The sequence below is a fragment of the Salmo salar genome, chromosome ssa09 (assembly GCF_905237065.1).
Source record: "Salmo salar chromosome ssa09, Ssal_v3.1, whole genome shotgun sequence".
Classification (NCBI taxonomy): Eukaryota; Metazoa; Chordata; class Actinopteri; order Salmoniformes; family Salmonidae; genus Salmo; species Salmo salar.
The window spans coordinates 148,305,149-148,326,372 of record NC_059450.1 but is presented as its reverse complement, the minus strand read 5'-3'; the positions used below and the strand labels follow the sequence as shown (position 1 = coordinate 148,326,372).

Genomic DNA, 21,224 nt, shown 5'->3' with positions numbered 1-21,224 from the left:
GTTGCTTCAATATATCCACATAATTTTCCTACCTCATGATGCCATCTATTTTGTGAAGTGCACCAGTCGATGCATATTATGGCCAAACAGTTCCATTTTTGTTTCATCAGACCAGAGGACATTTCTCTAAAAAGTACGATCTTTGTCCCCATGTGGAGTTGCAAACCGTAGTCTGGCTTTTTTATGGCAGTTTTGGAGCAGTGGCTTCTTCCTTGCTGAGCGGCCTTTCAGGTTATGTCGATATAGGACTAGTTTTACTGTGGATATAGATATCTTTGTACCTGTTTGCTCCAGCATCTTCACAAGGTCCTTTGCTGTTGTTCTGGGATTGATTTGCACTTTTTGCACCAAAGTACGTTCATGTTTAGGAGACAGAACGTGTCTCCTTCCTGAGCGGTATGACGGCTGCGTGGTCCCATGGTGTTTATACTTGCGTACTATTGTTTGTACAGATGAACGTGGTACATTCAGGCGTTTGGAAATTGCTCCCAAGGATGAACCAGACTTGTGGAGGTCTACAATTCTTTTTCTGAGGTCTTGGCTGATTTCTTTTTATTTTCCCATGATGTCAAGCAAAGAGGCACTGAGTTTGAAGGTAGGCCTTGAAATACATCCACAGGTACACCTCCAATTGACTCAAATGATTTCAATTAGACTATGAGAAGCTTCTAAAGCCATGACATCATTTTATGGAATTTTCCAAGCTGTTTAAAGGCACAGTCAACTTAGTGTATGTACATTTCTGACCCACTGGAATTGTGATACAGTGAATTATAAGTGAAATAATCTGTTTGTGAACAGTTGTTTGAAAAATGACTTGTGTCATGCACAAAGTAGATGTCCTAACCGACTTGCCAAAACTATAGTTTGTTGGTTGAAAAACGAGTTTTAATGACTCCAACCTAGGTGTATGTAAACTTCCCACTTCAACTGTAGATCAGGGGTCTCCAACAGGTTGATCGGGTGCTACCAGTAACTCGCAGCCAACATATGAGTAGCTAGCCAAGCAATTCTGAAAATACATTACATTCTTTATCTTTTCCACTGAAAACTGTCATAAACAAATCTCACAAGTATCAGACAACGCAAGCTCACAGTTTCTATCTAATTTATGCAACATTGACATTATCCCACCCCTGGTTAGCCACTAAAGCCAAACCTAACACAATATCTGCCAATTAATTTACAGCAATATTGCCCCTGGCTGTCTGTGATATATGTACGTTTGTCTATTTTTTTATTTTACCTTTATTTAACTAGGCAAGTCAGTTAAGAACAAATTCTTATTTACAATGACGGCCTACCCCAGCCAAACCCGGACAACGCTGGGCCACCTTATGGGACTCCCAATCACGGCCGGATGTGACGCAGCCTAGATTCGAACCAGGGACTGCAGTGATGCCTCTTGCACTGAGATGCTGCGCCACTCGGGAGCCCTTTAATTTCACATCTAGCGAGTGAGGAATGTGCAGGTATAATAACTTTGCAGTTAACATTTAATTAAGAAGGTTTTGGGGAAGTGTCTGTCAACTCACACCAACTGGCTACAGATGGTGTTCCTAGGCCATCATTGGGAAAAAAATGTGTTCTTAACTGAGTTGCCTAGTTAAATAAAGGTTAAATTAAAAAAAATATGAACGTTTTCTTCCAGACCAAAATAAATAAAATTGTGTTCTGATGTGATTTAAGCATTGAAATGGACTCAGAACATGTCCCCAAAACAATTCTCTATGAACAATTGTAATTTTGAGAGTGAAAAACAAAATCTTAAACCAGGAACATTTTAACTGAACATAATTTGGGGAAATCCCAGATTGTATAGGCCCCCCCTTAGTTATTTATTAACCATTATTTTACCATGTATATTGACAGAAAACCGTGCACTACTTTCTCTTGTACACTAAGGACCCAGGGGAGGGGAGAGGAGAGGAGAAGAGAAGAATGTGCCTATTTGAAAGCTAGAAAAAATGTTGTAGCTCGGGACATGTTTCATTTTTAAAAGTAGCTCTCATGCTAGAAAAGGTTGTAAACCCTGTTTATAGAGTAGTCACCTGCCCCCTGGTGGTTCTATCAGAGTACTACATATATAGTACACAAGTCAGCTGCCCCCTGGTGGTTATATTAGAGTACTACACAAGTCAGCTGCCCCCTTGTGGTTATATTAGAGTACTACACAAGTCAGCTGCCCCCTTGTGGTTATATTAGAGTACTACACGGGTCAGCTGCCCCTTGGTGGTTCTATCAGAGTACTACATATAGAGTAGTACACAAGTCAGTTGCCCCCTGGTGGTTCTAGCAGAGTAGTACACAAGTCAGCTGCCCCTTGGTGGTTCTATTAGAGTAGTACACAAGTCAGCTGCCCCCTGGTGGTTATATTAGAGTAGTACACAAGTCAGCTGCCCCCTGGTGGTTATATTAGAGTAGTACACAAGTCAGCTGCCCCCTTGTGGTTATATTAGAGTACTACACAAGTCAGCTGCCCCCTTGTGGTTTTATTAGAGAGGTACACAAGTCAGCTGCCTCCTGGTGGTTCTAGCAGAGTACTACACAAGTCAGCTGCCCACCTTGTGGTTTTATTAGAGTAGTACACAAGTCAGCTGCCCCCTTGTGGTTTTATTAGAGTAGTACACAAGTCAGCTGCCCCCTGGTGGTTCTAGCAGAGTACTACACTTAAAGTACTAAACAAAGGTATAGAGTAGGGTTGAATGGCAGGAACCCGGTTACTGAGATTTACTGCCCAAAACCACTCCCGTTTCCCGGGATAAATAACTGCGAGAAACCGGTAAATTATAATAAATTATATCAACAGCATGACGTGAAATGGAACTGTTAAATTATATGCAATGTCTAAATCTTGCCTCTCTGCGGTCTTCTCTCTGCAAGATCAATCATCTACGCTCATGTTGGGGACAGGCATGTCATGTTGGGGACAGACAGCCCATGTCATGTTGGGGACAGGCAGCCCATGTCATGTTGGGGACAGGCAGCCCATGTCATGTTGGGGACAGACAGCCCATGTCATGTTGGGGACAGACAGCCCATGTCATGTTGGGGACAGACAGCCCATGTCATGTTGGGGACAGACAGCCCATGTCATGTTGGGGACAGGCAGCCCATGTCATGTTGGGGACAGGCAGCCCATGTCATGTTGGGGACAGACAGCCCATGTCATGTTGGGGACAGGCAGCCCATGTCATGTTGGGGACAGACAGCCCATGTCATGTTGGGGACAGACAGCCCATGTCATGTTGGGGACAGACAGCCCATGTCATGTTGGGGACAGGCAGCCCATGTCATGTTGGGGACAGGCAGCCCATGTCATGTTGGGGACAGACAGCCCATGTCATGTTGGGGACAGACAGCCCATGTCATGTTGGGGACAGGCAGCCCATGTCATGTTGGGGACAGACAGCCCATGTCATGTTGGGGACAGACAGCCCATGTCATGTTGGGGACAGACAGCCCATGTCATGTTGGGGACAGGCAGCCCATGTCATGTTGGGGACAGGCAGCCCATGTCATGTTGGGGACAGGCAGCCCATGTCATGTTGGGGACAGGCAGCCCATGTCATGTTGGGGACAGACAGCCCATGTCATGTTGGGGACAGACAGCCCATGTCATGTTGGGGACAGACAGCCCATGTCATGTTGGGGACAGACAGCCCATGTCATGTTGGGGACAGACAGCCCATGTCATGTTGGGGACAGACAGCTCTTCTCACGTTGGGGACAGACAGACGGCTCATCTCAGTATGAAGCACAGTTCACAATGCATGTAGAGCGATCATCTCATTGTAACTTGTTTTCTTGTGACAGGTTGACCTACATTTGCTGCGGCGTGGTCTATTCTACAGTAATATAAGGACCAAATACACGTCTAATTTATACATCTCCATCTGGCTTTCGGGGCTCACCTAATTGTTTTATTGTAAAGATATTTATATTTTTGCAGCTGCAGAGTTTTAAAACAGCTTATCCCTCCAATATTGTTGCGTTGAATTGCAGCATGCGCGAGCAGTTTCTCTGTCTCCAGCAATTCCATTCAAATTGCTTTGGAATGGGGTGTTGGGTGTAGATTTGTTATTTAATCCATTTTTGAAAAGGCTGTAACATAACAAAATGTGGATAAAGGGAAGGGGTCTGAATACATTCCGAAAGAGGTGTGTGTGTGTGTGTGTGTGTGTGTGTGTGTGTGTGTGTGTGTGTGTGTGTGTGTGTGTGTGTGTGTGTGTGTGTGTGTGTGTGTGTGTGTGTGTGTGTGTGTGTGTGTGTACATACAGTGCATTCGGAAGGTATTCAGACCCCTTGACTTTTTCCACATTTTGTTACTTTACAGCCTTATTCTAAAATTGCTGAAAAAAATATGTTCCTCGTTAATCTACACACAATACCCCATAATGACAAAGAAAAAACAGTTTTTTTTGTCAAATGTTTGCAAATGTATAAAAAGTTAAATTACATTTACGTACGTTTTCACACCCTTTGCTCAGTACTTTGTTGAAGCACCTTTGGCAGTGATTACAGCCTCGAGTCTTCTTGGGTATGACGCTACAGGCTTGGCACACCTGTATTTGGGGAGTTTCTCCCATTCTTCTCTGCAGATCCTCTCAAGCTCTGTCAGGTTGGATGTGGAGCATTGCTGCACAGCTATTTTCAGGTGTCTCCAGAGATGTTTGATCGGGTTCAAGTCCAGGCTTAGGCTGAGCACTCAAGGACATTCAGAGACTTGTCCAGAAGCCACTCCTGCGTTGTCTTGGCTGTGTGCTTAGGGTCGTTGTCCTGTTGGAAGGTGAACCTTCGCCCCTTTCATCTTTCCCTCGATCCTGACTAGTCTCCCAGTCCCTGCCGCTGAAAAACATCCCCACAGCATGATGCTGCCACCACCATGCTTCACCGTAGGGATGGTGCCAGGTTTCCTCCAGATGTCACCCTTGGCATTCAGGCCAAAGAGTTCAGTCTTGGTTTCATCAGACCAGAGAATCTTGCTTCTCATGGTCTGAGAGTCCTTTAGGTGCCTTTTGGCAAACTCCAAGCAGGCTGTCATGTGCCTCTTACTGAGGAGTGGCTTCCATCTGGCCACTACCATAAAGTGCTACAGAGATGCTTCTCCTTCTGGAAGGTTCTCCCATCTCCACAGAGGAACTCTGGAGCTCTGGGAGAGTAACAATCGGGTTCCTCCCTGACCAAGACCCTTCTCCCCAGATTGCTCAGTTTGGCTGTGTGGCCACCTCTAGGAAGAGTCTTGGTAGTTCCAAACTTCTTCCATTTAAGAATGATGTGTTCTTTGGGACCTTCAATGCTGCAGAAATGTTTTGGTACCCTTCCCCAGATCTGTGCCTCGACATAATCCTGTCTTGGAGCTCTACGGACAATTCCTTTGACCTTGACAGTGCATGTCAGAGCAAAAACCAACTGTGGGACCTTATATAGACAGGTGTGTGCCTTTCCAAATCATGTCCAATCAATTGAATTTACAACAGGTAAAGTCAAGTTGAAGAAACATCTCAAGGATGATCAATGGAAACAGGATGCACCTGAGCTCAATTTCAAGTCTCATGGCAAAGGGTCTGAATACGTTTGTAAATAAGGTATTTCTGTTTTTATTTTTAATACATTTGCTAAAAACCTGTTTTCGCTTTGTCATTATGGGGTATTGTGTGTAGATTGATGAGGATATAAAAAATTTAAAAAAATAAAAAATGTTGGAATAAGGATGTAACGTAACAAAATGTGGAAAAAGGGAAGGGGTCTGAATACTTTCCAAATGCACTGTAAATGCAGTGCTTGCCTTGGACTGAAATAGGTGCTGGGACTCATATTGGGTGCCGGTGCTGTTTATATTGAGGTGCAGGAGCGCCACAATGCCTTTTGAGAGGAACAGGAGCTCAAGCAGTAGAAAATCTGAGGTGCCGGCACTCCGCTCCGGTGAGCTCCTACCCAGGTCATGCACCGTGTAAATGGCATGTTATGGAAGGGTCCAGCTCAAAAACACCCCAAAACGTTATTTTAGAAATAGTGATGCAGGTCTTTTAGATGTTGCCTTTCAAAACTTTATCCGCAACGTTACATTCCATTTACCTCTCCGTCCATTCTTCAGATGACTGCCAAAATAAACAAAACACTAAATGAGGGATACAAGTATATTGAAAGCATGGGGTGCTTTCACACAGGAAGTTCCAGACACTTGTAGAATCTATGCCAAGGCGCATTGAAGCTGCTCTGGCGGCTCCTGGTGGCCCAACGCCCTGTTAAGACACTTTATATTGGTGTTTCCTTTATTTTGGCAGTTACCTGCAGTTACCATAACGAGGATGATGAATTGATTTGCTGTTTGGGGTAGGTTTCCCTAAAACATGTGAAATCACAGAAAAGGTTTCTGTACCCATCTGTAATATTCTATTTACATAAAAAATGGAGGTTTGGTTGTAAAAAGGAACTTCTCCTTTAAGCCTTCTACCAGTCTTGGTCCATTAGTGCAGTGCATATAAAGGAAGGACTATTAGAGGATATAGGACTGTTGACATGCACCAAATGTAAACAGTACAATAGCCTAGTGGTATGTGGGTGGGGAGCTAGGTGACAAAGCAGGATGTATAGAAGACTGTAATGATGAGGCTCTACCACTAGGAGACTGTAGTGATGAGGCACTATCACTAGGAGGAGACTGTAATGATGAGGCTCTACCACTAGGAGACTGTAGTGATGAGGCACTATCACTAGGAGGAGACTGTAATGATGAGGCTCTACCACTAGGAGACTGTAGTGATGAGGCTCTACCACTAGGAGGAGACTGTAGTGATGAGGCTCTACCACTAGGAGGAGACTGTAGTGATGAGGCTCTACCACTAGGAGACTGTTATGAGCTCTACCACTAGAGGAGACTGTAGTGATGAGGCTCTACCACTAGGAGGAGACTGTAGTGATGAGGCTCTACCATTAGGAGACTGTAATGATGAGGCTCTACCACTAGGAGGAGACTGTAATGATGAGGCTCTACCACTAGGAGGAGACTGTAGTGATGAGGCTCTACCACTAGGAGACTGTAATGATGAGGCTCTACCACTAGGAGACTGTAATGATGAGGCTCTACCACGAGGAGGAGACTGTAGTGATGAGGCTCTACCACTAGGAGGAGACTGTAATGATGAGGCTCTACCACTAGGAGGAGACTGTAGTGATGAGGCTCTACCACTAGGAGACTGTAATATGAGCCACCACGAGGAGGAGACTGTAGTGATGAGGCTCTACCACTAGGAGGAGACTGTAATGATGAGGCTCTACCACTAGGAGGAGACTGTAGTGATGAGGCTCTACCACTAGGAGGAGACTGTAGTGATGAGGCTCTATCACCACTAGGAGGAGACACTGACTAGTCATATGCTGACTGATGACAGTGTTATATATTTTTAGATTTATTCTGGTTTTAGTCATTTTGACTAAAATATCAAGTCACATTTTTGTCATTTTAATAACGATTGTCTAGTTATTGTCAATGACAAAAAGTGGGCCATTTTAGTCAACTAAATTCCCTTTCATTTTCGTCATCAGATTTGTATTGCCTCATTAACCTATAGTAAACATTAAATAACTGACTTCCATGTGCATACATAGCCTTGTCCGAATACCAGGGCCACGTTCAGTAGGCTACTGGTAATGTTGCCATGACTACGTTTAGTAGACTACTGGTAATGTTGCCATGACTACGTTCAGTAGACTACTGGTAATGTTGCCATGACTACGTTTAGTAGACTACTGGTAATGTTGCCATGACTACGTTCAGTAGACTACTGGTAATGTTGCCATGACTACATTTAGTAGACTACTGGTAATGTTGCCATGACTACGTTCAGTAGACTACTGGTAATGTTGCCATGACTACGTTCAGTAGACTACTGTTAATGTTGCCATGACTACGTTCAGTAGACTACTGGTAATGTTGCCATGACTACGTTCAGTAGACTACTGGTAATGTTGCCATGACTACGTTCAGTAGACTACTGGTAATGTTGCCATGACTACGTTCAGTAGACTACTGGTAATGTTACCATGACTACGTTCAGTAGACTACTGGTAATGTTACCATGACTACGTTCAGTAGACTACTGGTAATGTTGCCATGACTACGTTCAGTAGACTACTGGTAATGTTACCATGACTACGTTCAGTAGACTACTGGTAATGTTGCCATGACTACGTTCAGTAGACTACTGGTAATGTTGCCATGACTACGTTCAGTAGACTACTGGTAATGTTGCCAGGGCCACGTTCAGCCCAGGTTGTTAGCCATAGCTAGCTAATGAGGTAACATGACTGAACAAGGTGTAGCACTAAACAAATGGTTAACGATCTGGTCCGCAAGTAGCCTTGTTTTACAACGGCTTTATGAATGTAAAATGCGGCGCGTCACGATATAAATAAATAAAACGTAGTGCGGGTAGACTTAATCGGCAGATTTAGTCAGAGATAGTTTTGTCTCTATTTTTAGTCAACAGAAATGAAAAATAATTTTTGTTTAGTTATCGTTTATTTTCTGGGTCTATTTAGTCAGTAATAGTGTCTTCAATTGCCACTGGAAAAATGTGTGTTTGACGAATATTTTAGTCACATTGTTTGTTGACAAAATGAATACTGTGCTATGGTACCTCATTAGGACTGAGAGGAAGGCTGTGTTACCCTGATACATGTGTCTTGGCTGTTGGACTTATGTTGCTTCTCTCTCTCTCTCTGTGTGTGTGTGTGTGTGTGTGTGTGTGTGTGTGTGTGTGTGTGTGTGTGTGTGTGTGTGTGTGTGTGTGTGTGTGTGTGTGTGTGTGTGTAGGGTACACAACAGCGGGTACTCCATATAAAGTGCCCCCCACCCAGATGAACGGAGCCCCCCACCCTACTCCCCCTCCCCAACCCCTACCAAACAGCCATGTACCCCATCAGAAGTGCCTACCCCCAGCAGAGCATGCAGAGCATGCAGAACCTGCAGAACTTATATGCACAGGTAAGTACACATACCCTTCACACACACCCTACTCCCTCAACGTAAACACACACACACACACACACACACACACACCCTACTCCCTCAATGTAAACACACACACACACACACACACACACACCCTACTCCCTCAACGTAACACACACACACACACACACACACACACACACACACACACACACACACACCCTACTCCACCAACTGCTACCCTCAGTCGAACCTTTATGTACTGGTAAACACACACGCACACGCACACACACACACACACACACACACACACACACACACACACACACACACACACACACACACACACCCTTCTCCCTCAATGTCTACCCTCAGTAGAACCTTTATGTACTGGTAAACACACACACACACACACACACACACACACACACACACACACCCACTATTCTACCTCAGAGAAACTAACACACACACACACACACACACACACACACACACACACACACACACACACCCTCAATGTCTACCCTCAGCAGAAACTTTATGTACTGGTAAACACACACACACACACACACACACACACACACACCCCCTCAATGTCTACCCTCAGCAGAAACTTTATGTACTGGTAAAAAACACACACACACACACACACACACACACACACCCTAACCTCTCTCTCTGTCTCCCTGTAGGCAGCAGCGTATTATGGCCAGCCAGTGTATGCGGCTCAGCCCTATGTAAATCAACACACTACTCACATGTACACACACATAAACACACACTAACACAGACACACTCTACCACAGACACACTCTAACCTCTGTCTCTGTGTCTGTAGGCGTATTACACCCAGCCTGTGTATGCTGCTCAGCCTCAGCCACATGTAATCCACCACACCACAGTGGTTCAGCCAAACAGCCTTCCCTCAGCCCTCTACCCCGCCCCGGTCCAAGCCCCTAGAAACAACGGAATGGCTGCCATGGGGATGGTTGCCGGGACCACCATGGCTATGAGTGCAGGTCGGGTTGATGACTGAGGAATCTGATGTATCTACAGCATGTGTTGTTAAACGTTGAAGATATTTTCATATTAAATACCTTTTTGAATGATTTCATTTCCTATGCTAAACTGATTATGCTTAAGTTATGCTAAACTGATTATGCTTAAGTTATGCTAAAATGATTATATTGCTATTGAGTGTTTTTTTGGTGTAAGTTGTATTAGTTTTGGTCGGTGCCATATTGACCACAGTGCTGCGGTCAAAACAATAGTGACAAAATGACATCCAACGATAATGATTTGTGTGTCGTCCTGTAGGAACCCTGTTGACCACGCCTCAGCACGCTCAGCTGGGAACGCACCAACACGTCACCATGCCACAGTACCGGCCCCAGGGCACACCTGGTTACAGCTATGTCCCTCCCCACTGGTAGACCCCCCCACCCCACGAGAAGTAAGTCATGGGACTAGCACTCCTTTACTAGCTCTCTGTTTCTCTTTCCTCATTTCTCTCCTTTCTTTCTCTTTCCTCATTTCTCTCCTTCTTTCTTTCTCTTTCCTCATTTCTCTCCTCTCTTTCTCTTTCCTCATTTCTCTCCTCTCTTTCTCTTTCCTCATTTCTCTCCTTCTCTTTCTTTCGCTTTCCTCATTTCTCTCCTACTCTTTCTTTCTCTTTCCTCATTTCTCTCCTTCTTTCTTTCTCTTTCCTCATTTCTCTCCTCTTTCTCTTTCCTCATTTCTCTCCTCTCTTTCTCTTTCCTCATTTCTCTCCTCTCTCTCTTTCTCTTTCCTCATTTCTCTCCTTTCTTTCTCTTTCCTCATTTCTCTCCTTCTTTCTTTCTCTTTCCTCATTTCTCTCCTCGCTTTCTCTTTCCTCATTTCTCTCCTCTCTTTCTCTTTCCTCATTTCTCTCCTCTCTTTCTCTTTCCTCATTTCTCTCCGACTCTTTCTTTCGCTTTCCTCATTTCTCTCCTCTCTCTCTCTTTCTCTACTAATTTCTCTCCTCTCTTTCTCTTTCCTCATTTCTCTCCTTCTCTCTTTCTCTTTCCTCATTTCTCTCCTCGCTTTCGCTTTCCTCATTTCTCTCCTCTCTTTCTTTCCTCATTTCTCTCCTTCTTTCCTCATTTCTCTCCTTCTCTTTCTTTCGCTTTCCTCATTTCTCTCCTTCTTTCTTTCTCTTTCCTCATTTCTCTCCTTCTCTTTCTTTCTCTTTCCTCATTTCTCTCCTTCTCTTTCTTTCGCTTTCCTCATTTCTCTCCCTCTTTCTTTCGCTTTCCTCATTTCTCTCCTTCTCTTTCTTTCTCTTTCCTCATTTCTCTCCTTCTCTTTCTTTCGCTTTCCTCATTTCTCTCCTTCTCTCTTTCGCTTTCCTCATTTCTCTCCTTCTCTCTTTCTTTCCTCATTTCTCTCCTTCTCTTTCCTCATTTCTCTCCTCTTTCTTTCGCTTTCCTCATTTCTCTCCTTCTTTCTTTCGCTTTCCTCATTTCTCTCCTTCTCTTTCTTTCGCTTTCCTCATTTCTCTCCTTCTCTTTCTTTCGCTTTCCTCATTTCCCTCCTCTCTCTTTCTTTCGCTTTCCTCATTTCTCTCCTTCTCTCTTTCTTTCGCTTTCCTCATTTCTCTCCTTCTCTCTTTCTTTCGCTTTCCTCATTTCTCTCCTTCTCTCTTTCTTTCGCTTTCCTCATTTCTCTCCTTCTCTCTTTCTTTCCTCATTTCTCTCCTTCTCTTTCCTCATTTCTCTCCTTCTCTCTCTTTCTTTCGCTTTCCTCATTTCTCTCTTTCTTTCGCTTTCCTCATTTCTCTCCTCTCTCTCTTTTGCTTTCCTCATTTCTCTCCCTCTCTCTCTTTCGCTTTCCTCATTTCTCTCCTTCTCTCTCTTTCTTTCGCTTTCCTCATTTCTCTCCTTCTCTTTCTTTCGCTTTCCTCATTTCCCTCCTTCTCTCTCTTTCTTTCGCTTTCCTCATTTCTCTCCTTCTCTCCCTTTCTTTCGCTTTCCTCATTTCTCTCCTTCTCTCTTTCTTTCCTCATTTCTCTCCTTCTCTTTCCTCATTTCTCTCCTTCTCTCTCTTTCTTTCGCTTTCCTCATTTCTCTCTTTCTTTCGCTATCCTCATTTCTCTCCTTCTTTCTTTCGCTTTCCTCATTTCTCTCCTCTCTCTCTTTTGCTTTCCTCATTTCTCTCCCTCTCTCTCTTTCGCTTTCCTCATTTCTCTCCTTCTCTCTCTTTCTTTCGCTTTCCTCATTTCTCTCCTTCTTTCTTTCGCTTTCCTCATTTCTCTCCTCTCTCTCTTTCGCTTTCCTCATTTCTCTCCTTCTCTCTCTCTCTTTCGCTTTCCTCATTTCTCTCCTTCTCCCTCTTTCTTTCGCTTTCCTCATTTCTCTCCTTCTCTCTCTTTCTTTCGCTTTCCTCATTTCTCTCCTTCTCTTTCTTTCGCTTTCCTCATTTCTCTCCTCTCTCTTTCCTCATTTCTCTTTCCTCATTTCTCTCCTTCTCTTTCTTTCGCTTTCCTCATTTCTCTCCTCTCTCTTTTGCTTTCCTCATTTCTCCTTCTCTTTCCTCATTTCTCTCCTTTCTCTCTCTTTCCTCATTTCTCTCCTCTCTCTTTCTTTCGCTTTCCTCATTTCTCTCCTTCTCTTTCTTTCGTTTTCCTCATTTCTCTCCTTCTCTTTCTTTCGTTTTCCTCATTTCTCTCCTCTCTTTCTCTTTCCTCATTTCTTTCCTTCTCTCTTTCTTTCCTCATTTCTCTCCCTCTCTTTCCTCATTTCTCTCCTCTCTTTCTCTTTCCTCATTTCTTTCCTTCTCTCTTTCTTTCCTCATTTCTCTCCCTCTCTTTCCTCATTTCTCCCCTTCTCTTTCTTTCGCTTTCCTCATTTCTCTCCTTCTCTTTCCTCATTTCTCCCCTTCTCTTTCTTTCGCTTTCCTCATTTCTCTCCTCTCTCCTTCTCTTTCCTCATTTCTCTCCTTCTCTCTTTCTTTCTCTTTCCTCATTTCTCTCCCTCTCTTTCTTTCTCTTTCATCATTTCTCTCCTTCTCTTTCTTTCTCTTTCCTCATTTCTCTCCCTCTCTTTCTTTCTCTTTCCTCATTTCTCTCCTTCTCTTTCTTTCTCTTTCCTCATTTCTCTCCTTTTCTTTCTTTCTCTTTCCTCATTTCTCTCCCTCTCTTTCTTTCTCTTTCCTAATTTTTCTCCTTCTCTTTCTTTCGCTTTCCTCATTTCTCTCCTCTCTCTTTCTTTCGCTTTCCTCATTTCTCTCCTTCTCTTTCTTTCGCTTTCCTCATTTCTCTCCTTCTCTTTCTTTCTCTTTCCTCATTTCTCTCCTTCTCTTTCTTTCTCTTTCCTCATTTCTCTCTTTCTTTCTCTTTCCTCATTTCTCTCCTTCTCTTTCTTTCTCTTTCCTCATTTCTCTCCTCTCTCTTTCTCTTACCTCATTTCTCTCCTTCTCTTTCTTTCTTTCGCTTTCCTCATCTTTCCTTCTCTCTTTCTCTTTCCTCATTTCTCTCCTTCTCGCTCTCTCTTTCACCCCGGAACCTTTTCAGAATCTTTCCAAGTCATCTTATATTTCCAAATGTCCACTCTCAAATCAATCCAATGTCTTCTCACTTTCTCTGTCGTTTCAGATCTGGAGTCCGACATGGTATGCAACTACTCCAGTCTTACACAGGCTTCTTATGGTCACCATGGCAACGTCACATCTGTCTACAACAACAAAACTAAAGTGTTACAGAGGCTTCTTACGGTCACCATGGCAACCTCACACCTGTCTGCAACAACAAAACTAAAGAGCAACGGACACTTGCTGCATTCTCTAGGGTTTTACAAAAGCTGCTTGATATTTAATTGTTTACTCAACGATTCTTTTCTTTTTCTCCTTTGATTCGCCAATATGTCTTGTCATTACATTGTTTTCCTTGTTTTGTTTTTTACATTCTTACATCATCATTGGAACTCCAGAGTGATTGACCAATCACGAGTGTCTGTTGCTCTGCTCGTGTACTGTGTGCTGCTGTGTGTCAGTGGTGGGAATGTACTGGCCCCGTCCTGCTCCATCCCTGTCATCATCACCATCTTCATCATCACCAGCTTATGCTGCCAAATGTTCTAACCATTAGATATCAGCACAGTGCTTTTATTGAATTTATTTAGATTTGTTTTAATCCCTTACTTTTCCTTTCCAACAAAGCACTGTGTTGGAACAGCGTACCTGTCGTTTTTCTTTACATCCTGTGTGTTGGAACAGCATACCTGTCGTTTTTCTTTACATCCTGTGTGTTGGAACAGCATACCTGTCGTTTTTCTTTACATCCTGTGTGTTGGAACAGCATACCTGTCGTTTTTCTTTACATCCTGTGTGTTGGAACGGCGTACCTGTCGTTTTTCTTTATATCCTGTGTGTTGGAACGGCGTACCTGTCGTTTTTCTTTACATCCTGTGTGTTGGAACAGCGTACCTGTCGTTTTTCTTTACATCCTGTGTGTTGGAACAGCGTAGCTGTCGTTTTTCTTTACATCCTGTGTGTTGGAACAGCGTACCTGTCGTTTTTCTTTACATCCTGTGTGTTGGAACAGCGTACCTGTCGTTTTTCTTTATATCCTGTGTGTTGGAACGGCGTACCTGTCGTTTTTCTTTACATCCTGTGTGTTGGAACAGCGTACCTGTCGTTTTTCTTTACATCCTGTGTGTTGGAACAGCGTACCTGTCGTTTTTCTTTACATCCTGTGTGTTGGAACAGCGTACCTGTCGTTTTTCTTTACATCCTGTGTGTTGGAACAGCGTACCTGTCGTTTTTCTTTACATCCTGTGTGTTGGAACGGCGTACCTGTCGTTTTTCTTTACATCCTGTCCTTCTGATCTTCAGTTTATCTTCCACTTCTGATAACAAGGGGTGTCTTCCAGCTGTTTGTTAGATAGATCTGTAACGTCTAGATCCGCTGTCTGACTAGATCTGTAATGACTAGATCCGCTGTCTGACTAGATCTGTAATGACTAGATCCGATATATATATATATATATATATATAGCTGTATGTGTGTACAGGATGTGTGGTCAAGCACACAGTCACACAATTACACACACACAGATACACAGTCTTGTTTAACTAACCTTGTTGGGACACACAATTCAGTCCCATTCAAAATTCTATAAATACACACAAGTCATACTTAAAGCAGGATCACTTAATGTCAATCAAATAATAATATGTGGAATCAAACGTGTGCCAACACAGTTAAACACACACACAGTACATTAGACTACCACTCGGACTGATAGTGTGTTGATGAACATGTGGAAGCACTGGGCAGGGTGACATGGCAAAGGAGGGAAGGGTCAGGAGAGGAGTGGTGGGTCAGGAGAGGAGAGGAGTGGTGGGTCAGGAGAGGAGAGGAGAGGAGTGGTGGGTCAGGAGAGGAGAGGAGAGGAGGGGAGTGGTGGGTTAGGAGAGGAGAGGAGGGGAGTGGTGGGTCAGGAGAGGAGGGGAGTGGTGGGTCAGGAGGGGAGGGGAGTGGTGGGTCAGGAGGGGAGGGGAGTGGTGGGAGGGGAGGGGAGTGGTGGATCAGGAGGGGAGTGGTGGGTCAGTAGAAGGGAAGTGAGTGGTGGGTCAGGGGTGGAGGGGAGTGGTGGGTCAGGAGGGGAGGGGAGTGGTGGGTCAGGAGGGGAGGGGAGTGGTGCGTCAGGAGAAGGGAGGGGAGTGTTGGGTCAGGGGAGGGGAAGGGAGTGGTGGGTCAGGAGAGGGGAGTGGTGGGTCAGGAGGGGAGGGGAGTGGTGGGTCAGGAGAGGAGGGGAGTGGTGGGTCAGGAGAAGGGAGGGGAGTGTTGGGTCAGGGGAGGGGAAGGGAGTGGTGGGTCAGGAGAAGGGAGGGGAGTGGTGGGTCAGGAGGGGAGGGGAGTGGTGGGTCAGGAGGGGAGGGGAGTGGTGGGTCAGGAGAGGGAGTTAGGGAGGGGAGTGTTGGGTCAGGAGGGGAGGGGAGTGGTGGGTCAGGAGGGGAGGGGAGTGGTGGGTCAGGAGAAGGGAGGGGAGTGTTGGGTCAGGGAGGGGAAGGGAGTGGTGGGTCAGGAGGGGAGGGGAGTGGTGGGTCAGGAGGGAAGGGGAGTGGTGGATCAGGAGAAGGGAGGGGAGTGTTGGGTCAGGGGAGGGGAAGGGAGTGTTGGGTCAGGGGAGGGGAAGGGAGTGTTGGGTCAGGAGAGGGAGGGGAGTGTTGGGTCAGGAGGGGAGCGGAGAGCATCAGGGAACGGTGTGTGTGCCATGTTTCAGGGTTTTAATAGATGAGTATGAATCACAGTTAGGATCTGTGAGGCACGGGTCATTACAAAGCATTTACAGTGTATCCAAGTAGATCAAGTCGTTTACTTGCAATAATAAGAGAAAATGCCTCGTTATACGGTTACCGCACAGTCATTATTTTATAGTCATTTAGAATTAAGATCATTTTTAAATCCTAATTCTGGTCATCCTTAAATCTGCATTATGGGCTCTGTATCCAGCCTCAATCCCTTTGAATCACTGTTACTGTATTCTGAGGTGGCAGCAGTACATATCAGAGTTCACTGTTACTGTATTCTGAGGTGGCAGCAGTACATATCAGAGTTCACTGTTACTGTATTCTGAGGTGGCAGCAGTACAGATCAGAGTTCACTGTTACTGTATTCTGAGGTGGCAGCAGTACAGATCAGAGTTTACTGTTACTGTATTCTGAGGTGGCAGCAGTACAGATCAGAGTTTACTGTTACTGTATTCTGAGGTGGCAGCAGTACAGATCAGAGTTTACTGTTACTGTATTCTGAGGTGGCAGCAGTACAGATCAGAGTTTACTGTTACTGTATTCTGAGGTGGCTGCAGTACATATCAGAGTTATTGTAATAATCTCACAAGGAAGCGTGGCACAATAAATAACCTGACGACAATAATTTCTACTAGGTACCAGGTAGCTAGACTTCATAGTGAAACAGAGAGAGGCAGTTTAAACTGTCATTTAAGAAAACAAAACAATAGATATTAAGCGTTCAGTAAGGTGTCCTTAGTCCTGGTAATGTTTGTACTAGTTAGTATAATTCTCAACAAAAGAAAATGGCTTATTGTTGTTCATGAGCATTTATTTAATCAACCACTATTTCAGTGTTGCTTCACACTGAGGTTAAGAAAAAAAGATGGTGTGTTTTTCCTTCCGTGGTCTTTTCAGCGTGGGGATGGTTCATTTTCAGGTGTAGTGTAGCATGGAGCATCAGGCATCACAATGCAGTCTGTTTATACACTGAGTGGTTGTGTGTTACTGCAAAGCATGCTTGAATCAACATGAAGAAATCCACTACCTTTTAGAATCTAAGAAATCAGACATTACCCACTCTCTCTCTCACGCTGTCCCTCTCTCTCCTCGCTCTCTCCCTCACTCTGTCTTTCCTCTCTCACACTGTCCCTCTCTCACGCTGTCCCTCCCTTCGCTCCCTCCTCTCACGCTATCTCTCTCCCTCCCTCTCTCTCTCCCTTTCTCACGCTTTCTCTCTCGCTGTCCCTCTCTCCTTCGCTCTCTCACGCTGTCCCTCTCTCTCTCACACCTCTCTCTCTCTCACAGTCTCTCTCTCTCTCGCTGTCCCTCTCTCCTTCGCTCTCTCACGCTGTCCCTCTCTCTCACACCTCTCTCTCCCTCTCTCTCTCTCAGTCCCTCTCTCTCTCGCTGTCCCTTTCCCTCCTTCCGTCTCTCACACTGTCCCTCTCTCTCTCTCACACTGTCTCTCTCTCTCCCTCCCGCTCTCCCTTTCTCACGCTGTCCCTCTTTCCTTTACATACTGGTTTGTCTTTCCTTCTCAGTGGTGTATTTTAGTAAATGTTATTTAATAAGTTACTTGTAAATCCAGTTGTTGGTCTTTGTCGAATCCCAAACATGATCTGTCTGAAAATCTGTTCCAGTCAGTTCTAATGTAATAATTAGTTAGTAATGACCTCCATATCCGGGCGGCAGGTAGCCTAGTGGTTAGAGCGTTGGACTAGTAACCGAAAGGTTGCAAGATCAAATCCCTGAGCTGACGAGGTATACATCTGTCGTTCTGCCCCTGAACAAGGCAGTTAACCCACTGTTCCTAGGCTGTCATTGAAAATAAGATTTTTTTCTTAACTGACTTGCCTAGTTAAATAAATAAAGGTCAAATAAAATAAATAAATAAAAATATCCTGCCATTGGGGTTGGAACTGGTCTGCGTTTCTCGATTTCTGTATCTCTCTTCCTGAATTTTACCCCCCCCCCCTCCTCTGTCTGTGTTCTGTGCTCCAGCTCTCTCACTCGCTCTCCCCCTTTAAGCGTTGGTAAAGAGCAGCCCTCTGCACCTCTTCATAACAGAGATGACACAGGTCATGAGAAGTGAGGTGTAAAGGCAGACTGGAACCATGTAGATAACCAAGACTGTAGATGTCTCATGTAGTCCAATCTGAGGTTTATCTCTGGATGTGGTGCCACTAAACCACCAGTCTAACATCAATCTCTAACTCATGAGGATCTGAGAGGATTGGATGGGTTGAAGCAAGATGGATGTTCAACTCTACTGAATCATCCAGAAGGCTACTGTAGGTGGAGCTATTACCATGTTGCTTAAACCCATCATGTGCTTTAAGAGCAACAAAAAAGGGGGATGATTTTGGAACGTCCGATATTCTACACTTCGGCCTAAAATAGGGAACAGAATGTTGGATTTCCTGAGCCGTGTAAAGTTGAGCGCTTTTTACCAGAAGTGTTATTTAAGGTTTAAACTGCGATTTGGTATGTTATTATTCTATGGCACAAGTTTCAGCGGTTCTGCTAACACACTCACTCTGATGGGACTCGTTGCAGATTTTCTCTCACACACTGTCACTTGTTCGCATGACTGTGTTTTTGATTTCAGGAGGTTTGGGGTCAATTCCACTTCCACTCCGTCATTTCAGGAAGGGAACTGAATTTCAACTTGTTCTCTGAATTGAAATGGAATTGACCTGAACCCTGATAAACATCTGCAGAGCTCAAAGGGGAATATATTTTAAGGTATTTTTATTCGTACACTATCAACTTATGATTCCTTCACCTTTTGTATCATTCCATCTCTGAAAACGTTTCCAAAAATGTGTAAAAGAAGTTAAAGATCCTTTTGAAGATGTTAAATGATTATTTGTTGTTGATGTCTGTGTATTGTTCATTTCTTCACAACTATGGGAAGTCAAAATGGTGTTTGTATGTTGAAATATACCCTCAAACATGACCTCTCCCCCACTTCTCTTTTTCTGACTCATCTTTTACGTCAGTGGTCATGTCTTAGCAGTTTCCTCAAATGAAAACCCTACTATTGAAGGTATAGTGGACTTATTTTTGATGTTTTTTCCCCTCAATGTTCTGCAGCTTATTATTTCTAAAATAATAATTTGAAAACTAAAATGTGATGCAAAAAGTGGAAATTCCTCGTCTTCCAAAATACTTTTATCCCTGGAGCGAGTTTAGGAACAACCCCCTTGAAGTTTGGTACCCAGTTTGCACAAACAATGGTAACATTACCCTACAGTTGTGGCAAACCATGGCACAACGTTTTCTCAACGTTGCGTGAACTGAATTGTATGTTAGCTATTGGTCCAGCGTTGCGGACCCATGTCAGGCTTGTGATATGAAGTGTAAATCTGTTTTTCATTTTTTTAATGTTTTTGTTCATTTTGTTTTTTATTTTTTGAAGACCAGTTAGTGATCTTCGTACCATAACTAAGCCAAGTTTGTAATTGTATAATATTTACTGTAAGATGTAGGCCATTGAATAACTATTAAAATGTTCCTATAAAAGGAATTCTGTCTTAGTCTCTCCTTTCTGAGTGGAAGTTTTTCGGTTCCGTCGAATATAGGTGTGTATTACGAGCAGTGGTATGACTAACAATAGTGATAGATGAATGGAGATGTGGGTGGGTACTATAAGGTGTGGTAACATTACAACTGCTTTAAGTAATAGTAGAGGTGCATCCGTAGCCTCTGACTAGTGATGTTTTAAGCCTATACATTTCAGTTAGGTCCCATTGCCTTGAGCACATATTGTAGAACTCGTGCTGCTGATACTACAGACAGTGAAAGTGTGTTTGTGTAGAAGTAACTGATTGAGTAAGAGACTTCTGTCTGTCTTTCACTTCTCCATCCAAGCCCCCGGCAGGCTTTATAGGTAGTTGAGCAATACACACCACTCCCTATACATACACACACTGATGACACAAGCGGGGAGTTCAGCCAACAGAGTTTCAGAAGTCCAAACAGGATATGACAAGTGCCTGGATTAGGACCTGATGAACCCCAAGGGTCTCTGTCAGCGCTGTCATCAACCCCAGACTGATGGAGGAGTGAAGCTGAGAGCCCAGACTAATGGAGGAGTGAAGCTGAGAGCCCAGACTGATGGAGGAGTGAAGCTGAGAGCCCAGACTGATGGAGGAGTGAAGCTGAGAGCCCAGACTAATGTAGGAGTGAAGCTGAGAGCCCAGACTGATGGAGGAGTGAAGCTGAGAGCCCAGACTGATGGAGGAGTGAAGCTGAGAGCCCAGACTGATGGAGGAGTGAAGCTCAGAGCCCAGACTGATGGAGGAGTGAAGCTGAGAGCCCAGACTAATGTAGGAGTGAAGCTCAGAGCCCAGACTGATGGAGGAGTGAAGCTGAGAGCCCAGACTGATGGAGGAGTGAAGCTGAGAGCCCAGACTGATGGAGGAGTGAAGCTGAGAGCCCAGACTGATGGAGGAGTGAAGCTGAGAGCCCAGACTGATGGAGGAGTGAAGCTGAGAGCCCAGACTAATGTAGGAGTGAAGCTGAGAGCCCAGACTGATGTAGGAGTGAAGCTGAGAGCCCAGACTAATGGAGGAGTGAAGCTGAGAGCCCAGACTAATGTAGGAGTGAAGCTGAGAGCCCAGACTGATGGAGGAGTGAAGCTGAGAGCCCAGACTGATGGAGGAGTGAAGCTGAGAGCCCAGACTGATGGAGGAGTGAAGCTGAGAGCCCAGACTGATGGAGGAGTGAAGCTGAGAGCCCAGACTGATGGAGGAGTGAAGCTGAGAGCCCAGACTGATGGAGGAGTGAAGCTGAGAGCCCAGACTAATGTAGGAGTGAAGCTGAGAGCCCAGACTAATGTAGGAGTGAAGCTGAGAGCCCAGACTAATGTAGGAGTGAAGCTGAGAGCCCAGACTGATGGAGGAGTGAACTGAGAGCCCAGACTAATGGAATGAAGCTGAGAGCCCAGACTAATGGAGGAGTGAAGCTGAGAGCCCAGACTGATGGAGGAGTGAAGCTGAGAGCCCAG

The 21,224-nt window shown here is 44.6% G+C and overlaps 1 pseudogene; it reads left to right on the top strand.

Moving 5' to 3' along the window:
* LOC106594929 (protein FAM168A-like) overlaps positions 1-14,212 on the top strand; it is a 68,936-nt pseudogene extending 54,724 nt beyond the window's left edge.
* The last annotated feature ends 7,012 nt before the right edge of the window (positions 14,213-21,224 follow it).